This window comes from Eretmochelys imbricata, chromosome 6, assembly GCF_965152235.1.
Source record: "Eretmochelys imbricata isolate rEreImb1 chromosome 6, rEreImb1.hap1, whole genome shotgun sequence".
NCBI lineage: Eukaryota > Metazoa > Chordata > Testudines > Cheloniidae > Eretmochelys > Eretmochelys imbricata.
The window spans coordinates 9,696,127-9,702,126 of record NC_135577.1 but is presented as its reverse complement, the minus strand read 5'-3'; the positions used below and the strand labels follow the sequence as shown (position 1 = coordinate 9,702,126).

Sequence of the window (6,000 nt, the reverse complement as noted above, 5' to 3'; positions counted from 1 at the left end):
GTTGATTAAACCCCCTCACTCCTAGTACCCAGAGGTGGCTCAGCTGCCAGGTGCCACTTGGCCATGCCAGCTCCCCTGTGCCCGCCAAGCTGGGGGTGAGGTTCCCTAGGTGGGATCCCCCTGCCCCCTTCCCCCTTCCCCAGCTCTTGCCCCCTCGGCCAGGCTGGTGCAGGACCTGACTCCTGGCTGTGGCCCACCTGGGTGGCTGGGATGCCCAGCAGGGTGCTGCCAGGGCAGAGCGCAGAGGCGGGCCCTGATTCCACCCAGCCTGCAGGCAGCGGCGGCACCAGCATCGTCTCCCCCCACCCCACGCAGGGCCAGCCCCGCCGCACCGCGCTGGGTGTGGCCGAGCCCTGGTGCGGGCCTGCTGGCTCCGGCGCCGCTGCTGGGCATCGCCCGGTGCCCGCTGCTGGCGCTGGCCTGGGGGCCCGCTGTGCTGCATTGCGGGGCGGGCGCCTCCTCCCCCGCCCTCCCCTGGAGGCAGCGGGACTATCTGGGCCGGGCAGCAGCGCTGTCCTTGCAGGAATGTCCCTGCTCGCCCAGATAATGTTATTTATATCGCTGGGCTGGGCGGCTCCGCTCGGCGCTCCCAGCGCTGCCCCAGCCCCGCCGCGCCTCCGCCTCGCCGCTGCCCGGCACTCCGCGCTGCTGCCGCTGCCCCTGCCCCTGCCCTGGACAGGTGAGTCCGCGCCGGCCGTGAGTTGCTCGGGGATGGGGCTGGGGCGCACGGAGGGGAAGGGGTCCGGATCCGGGGCGCACGGAGGGGAAGGGGTCCGGATCCGGGGCGCACGGAGGGAGAAAGTGTCCGGATCCGGGGCGCACGGAGGGAGAAAGTGTCCGGATCCGGGGCGCACGGAGGGGAAGGGGTCCGGACCCGGGGCGCACGGAGGGAGAAAGTGTCCGGATCCGGGGCGCACGGAGGGGAAGGGATCCGGATCCGGGGCGCACGGAGGGAGAAAGTGTCCGGATCCGGAGCGCAGGGAGGGGTAGGGGTCCGGATCCGGGGCGCACGGAGGGAGAAAGTGTCCGGATCCGGAGCGCAGGGAGGGGAAGGGCTCTGGATCCAGGGCGCACGCAGGGTGGGGGGACGGTGCAAGGGAGGAGGTTGCAGGGGCGCAGAGAGAAGGGACAGAACTGGGAGAGACCCCTCCCCAACACACACATCCCTCTCTGGACACCGACCCAGCCCTCTGTGCTGGCGGGGCTGCTGTGCCGCATGGAGCCCGGGCGCTGCGTGGAGTGATGCGCCTTGGAGAAGCCTATTTATAGCGTGGACTTGGAGACAGTTTCCTGGCAAGCCTCTGGAAGGTGTGCGGGTGTGGGGTTGTTTCAGTCTCTCCATGCCCCTCCTGGCTGGTCCCCCCAGCGCCGCCGGAGGGACTCCTGGGGGGAGCTGGATGAGGGTCCCTTTCTCCTTGCTCTACTGGGGCGCTAAAAAGCCAATCCACGGTGTTTCTCTGTGTCCTGGGGTCAGGGATTCTCTCCCAGGAGATCCCCAAGTGTCAGCGTCTCTGGAAAGATCTGGTACAGAAAGAGCAAAGTTCGGGTCTGTGTGTGTGCTCCTGCCTGAGCATGCCCTAAATCCCTTGCCCCCAAGGGATTACCTGTCATTATTTAGATTGCAAGTCCTTTGAGGCAGGGACTACCCAGTTTGTCCTGTGTTTGTTCAAAACCTACAGCATTGGGGCCCAAGTCCATGACCAGGGCTCCTGGGCCCTACCATAGGGCAAACAAATAAACAAGGAGAGGAAAAGTGGCTGGAGGCAAGCGTCTGGATGCCAGGGTGATGGCACTTTGTGTTTTGCATTGCTCGTGCTGCAGTTTATCATTTGTGCTCTAGTTTGTCCATTGTTTGATGATGTTACTTTGTATTGTGAACAGCCAGCCGGTCCAGATCCCATGTCGGTAGTTGCAGCATAAGGACAAGCTGGATAAATTGGATGGGGGAGCGGGTGATGGAGCGTTTCCTCTGGGGGTCTCTGGCTTGAATCTAGCCTGTGTTGTTGTTAAGGAGCCACTGCCATTGTCTGATGAGTGGGTCTGGGTTCACGTGCCTAGAGCCCAAGCCAGCCCCCACTGCTGGCACCTCTAGCAGGAGTCAGCATGCAGCTCCCTGCCAGCACAGGACGGTTCCTTTTGGAGTGTATCCCGGTGCTTGCTCCCATCTTTCATGAGTCTCAAGTGATGGGAACTTCTGCCTTTCCCTGGGGAAGGCCAGCGACCGAGGGGAAGCGTCCTCCTGGCCTTAGAAGTGGCACTTCCCCCAGGGCTGTGGTGTGGCGGGGGCCGTTTGGTGGACCCCGTGATGGCAGTGCTGGTGTCTGGTGCTCTCAGGCTAGTTTCTTGCACTTTGAAAGTGAGTGAAACTGCCTGGGTTGCGTGTGCAGTGCCTGGTCAGAGCCCTGGGCAGAGAAAGCTGCCTTCACCCAGCTGAGCCTGGCTTCCCCACTAGTCCAGCTAGCCTTGGCCCATCCTTCCTGTACCATTTAGTCCTCCCACCAGCCCGAGTTCTCTTCCCCATTCCATTCACACCCCTGGGGTTTTGTCTCCCAAGCTGTGTCTGCTGCCACTGTGGGGCCTGAAACTGACAAGAGCCAGGAGGGGCTGGCTGGCTGCCCCCTGTCATTTCTTTGGTCATTTTAAACGTAGTAGCACCTCGGGTTGCACCTTCCTGCATGTGCAGGTGTGAGCCAGAGAGCACCCCTCTCTGCCCCCCAGTCTGTTCATTGAATGCAGCCGGGTATCATGACGTAGCATCGACAGGCCACAGAATTAGGAATTCAAAAGTTCTGTTTCCTGAAGCAATGCTAACTCGGCCCCCATTTCACAAAGTGATCACATCTCAGTCCCTGAGCACCTCTGATCCCAGCCCCAACATTGGCTTCTTTTCTGTGGTTAATGTACAGAAATACGACATGCAAACCCTCAGGTGGAAGGCTTGATGCCATGGCTTGGCTTCGGACAGCTGTCCTGACACTGAGTTTGATGGGGGTTGTCCTCTTGATGCATTTTCATTGCTAAGTGTATGATCCAAGTGAGTGGTCCGCTCTTTCACTCTTCTGGACGTTGTCAAAATGTGCCGATGGAGTCCCCTGTGCTTTTTAGGGCCTGCCCTGCGCATTGTCTGTGCCTGAGAGGGCTGCCTAGCTTCAGAGCTTGAAAAGAAAATATCTGACATTGTGTCCTCCCTGAGTTAAGGCTTCAGAATGTCTGGGCAGAGCTGGCATGGGGGGGTCCGCTCCGTGTGCAGCGGTTTTGTAGGCTTTGTGAGAGAGGCTGGGTGGCCCCGTAGCTAGGGGCACTCAGCTTGGACATGGGACCACCTGGATTTTGCTTCCTGCTCCTCTGCAAACTCCCTGTGTGATGTCAGCTTGTCTCTTTGTCCCTCTGTTCCCCCTCATGGAGGTGTGTGAAGAGAAGCACACAGAGACTGGGAGCTGCTCGGACACTGTGATGATGGGGACCGGGTCACCTATGGAGACAATGAGCTTTTTGAGGCAAAGGCCCCCTTTTGTTCTGTGTCTGCAGCGCCTTGTCCAATGGGGGCCTGGGCTGCGGCTGGGGCAGCGAGGCGCTGCCCGCACACGGTGAGAGAGAAAGAGAGCCGGGTGGCCTAGCGCCTCAGCGGTGGTGGCAATGGCTGTGTGTGTTGTGCTGTCACGAGCTGTTCTCCTTCTGCTCCCTCAGCAAGTGTCCCAGGCTGGCCTGGCATCACTCTACTCCCGTTCTGGCTTGGCTCTTTGGTTACGCTCTTTGCCATGATCTGAAAGCCTGGACGGCCATAGCCTGTCCATAATGCCGAGCCCCTCTCAGCTAGTACCCTTGCCTAAGGCAGGCAGGGTCGCCTAGTGGATATAGCATGGGGTTGGGGTTCAGGAGACCTGGGTTCTAGTCCCAGTTCTGTCACTGCCCTGTGGGGTGGCCTTGAGCAAGTCACTTCATCTCCCCTTGCCTCAGTTTCTCCATCTGTAAAAGAGGCAGAATGCTAGGATGAGATCCCCTGACAGCAAGTGCTGTGTAAGAGAGAGCTAGGATTATTGTTTGCCCTACCCCAGCTTCTGGGCCTCCCAGGGGTCCCATCTGCATTGACCCTGCCACTAAACCTTTCGAAGAAGCACCCCGCCCACAGCCTCGGCAGGTGGCCTGTTGCTGCCTCGTTAATATCTCTGATTACTGAAAGCAAAACACTAGGAAGCCTCCAATTTGCACACGAAGGCTACGTCTACACTTTGGCTCTCTACGTGCCAAAGCAGTGCTGCCCCCAGCTACACTCATACTTTTAGCAGCATGGTGGCCCAGTGCCTCTCCACTGCCAGGGTGTTTCCCCACCGCAGTGAAAGGCTCCGGCACTGGCTGGGAGGGAGCAAACAAAGGCTCCGTCAGCTCCCCACTGCTGGAGCCTTTCCCCACTGCCTACCCTTGCCGGACCCTTTCCCTGCAGCGTGGGCTCTGCACGCCGCCATGAGCGTCGCCATAGCCTTAGCTGAGAGGTGACCCAGTATTTCTATTACTGGCCCTCTTGTCTCAGCTTGTCCCACGGTGTTGTACACCTCACAATCCCACCTTGCAGTGTGACGTCAGCTCTTCGGGTGTAGGGCCTGTCTATTTCTGGGTGGCCCAGCTGTGGCCGGGAGTCAGATCTGCCTGCTGGCTCTTTAATTACAAGGCCAGATACCTGAGTTTCCTTCCAATCCTGACTGGAGCCTCTGGGGGCTGCTGTGAGAGGAACAAAGTTAATTCTCTGACCCCAGATGTCCAACCAAGCAGCAAGCCAGTCCCTAGCCCCAGTCAGAGGCGGGAGAGGAAGGTGGTGGTAGGGCTCTTCTGAGCTCTGCCCACAAAAGGGGCCCCACTCACATGAGTCAGGACAGGGTTGTGTTGCTGCTGGGCTCCCTCTCTCTGGAACTGGGATGAGCCCTGCCCGGGCTCCCTGATTGGCAAAAAAAACCTCCAGTGCTGGCACGTCCTGAAGGCCATGCACGTTTGGCACCCAGGAGCCGTGGCACGGAGTGAGCTGGGCAGAGCTGCAGCCCCTTCCCTTCCTTTCTGACAGGCGCCGTGCTCTGGTTGACAGTGATGACATCCCCTCACCCCGAAGAACGGGGCAGTTCACACCTCTGCAAGCAATGGTCCCAGGCTCTCTGCGGACTTGGGGCTGGTTGCCTCCCGACACCTTTCGGAGATATTTGTTTTCAAAACCATAACGGCTAAAGACTGACTTTGTTTTGAAATGAAACAGAGATTCTGGAAATTGGGTCCTGCTACAGCATGGAGATTGTTCCTGTGCAAACTTCCCCTCTCCTCCGGGCCTAACTTCCCCAGAGCTTCTCTGGTTCTGAAAGAAGTCAGCGAAGCTGCAGAAAGTAGAAAGATGGCATCAGATGCATTAGGGTGACCAGATGTCCTGATTTTATAGGGACAGTCCCGATTTTTGTGTCATTTTCTTATATAGGCACCTATTGTGCCCCACCTCCTGTCCCAATTTTTCACACTTGCTGTCTGGTCACCCTAAGATGCATTGACCCTCAAATTCTTAGAGGCTTTAGAAGTTAGATGCTAAAGTGAACATGCAGAGTTTTGTCCAAACCGACCTGCCTTTTCCCTTGCTACAGATGGTTTATCTCCCCCTTCAGCAAATCTAAATAATAACGCGTAGCACTCTCCAGCATGATAATCTTCAAAAGGATTTCAAGACACTCCCTGATCCTGGGGTGGCCCTGAGCGAATGATGGGGGATTTGCTTCTTGATTCCTATAATGTTGTTTTCACGGGGCAGCCTCTCATCTCATCAATTGACACCCGTTAATTAAAAGGAGACCCCCCCTCCCCCAGACCCAGCACTGTGAGAGATGGAGGGGACACAGGAGTGACAGTGTATGTTTCCGTGCACCCTCTGGGGTGGTCTGAAAATTCACAGTGATCAAACACAGCATGAGCTCTGTGTTGACCATGTTTTTGATCGCCCTTTAGTAAATTGGGTGACCAGGAAATTTGGTTTTC

General features: G+C 58.0%; 1 protein-coding gene across 1 annotated transcript in view; it reads left to right on the top strand.

Moving 5' to 3' along the window:
* The first annotated feature begins 650 nt into the window (after positions 1–650).
* Positions 651–6,000, top strand: part of SPTB (spectrin beta, erythrocytic) — a 132,463-nt gene continuing 127,113 nt past the window's right edge. The window contains exon 1 of the mRNA XM_077820755.1: positions 651–679. The gene's annotated coding sequence lies outside the window, so the exon portion shown is untranslated. The remainder of the gene's footprint in view (positions 680–6,000) is intronic.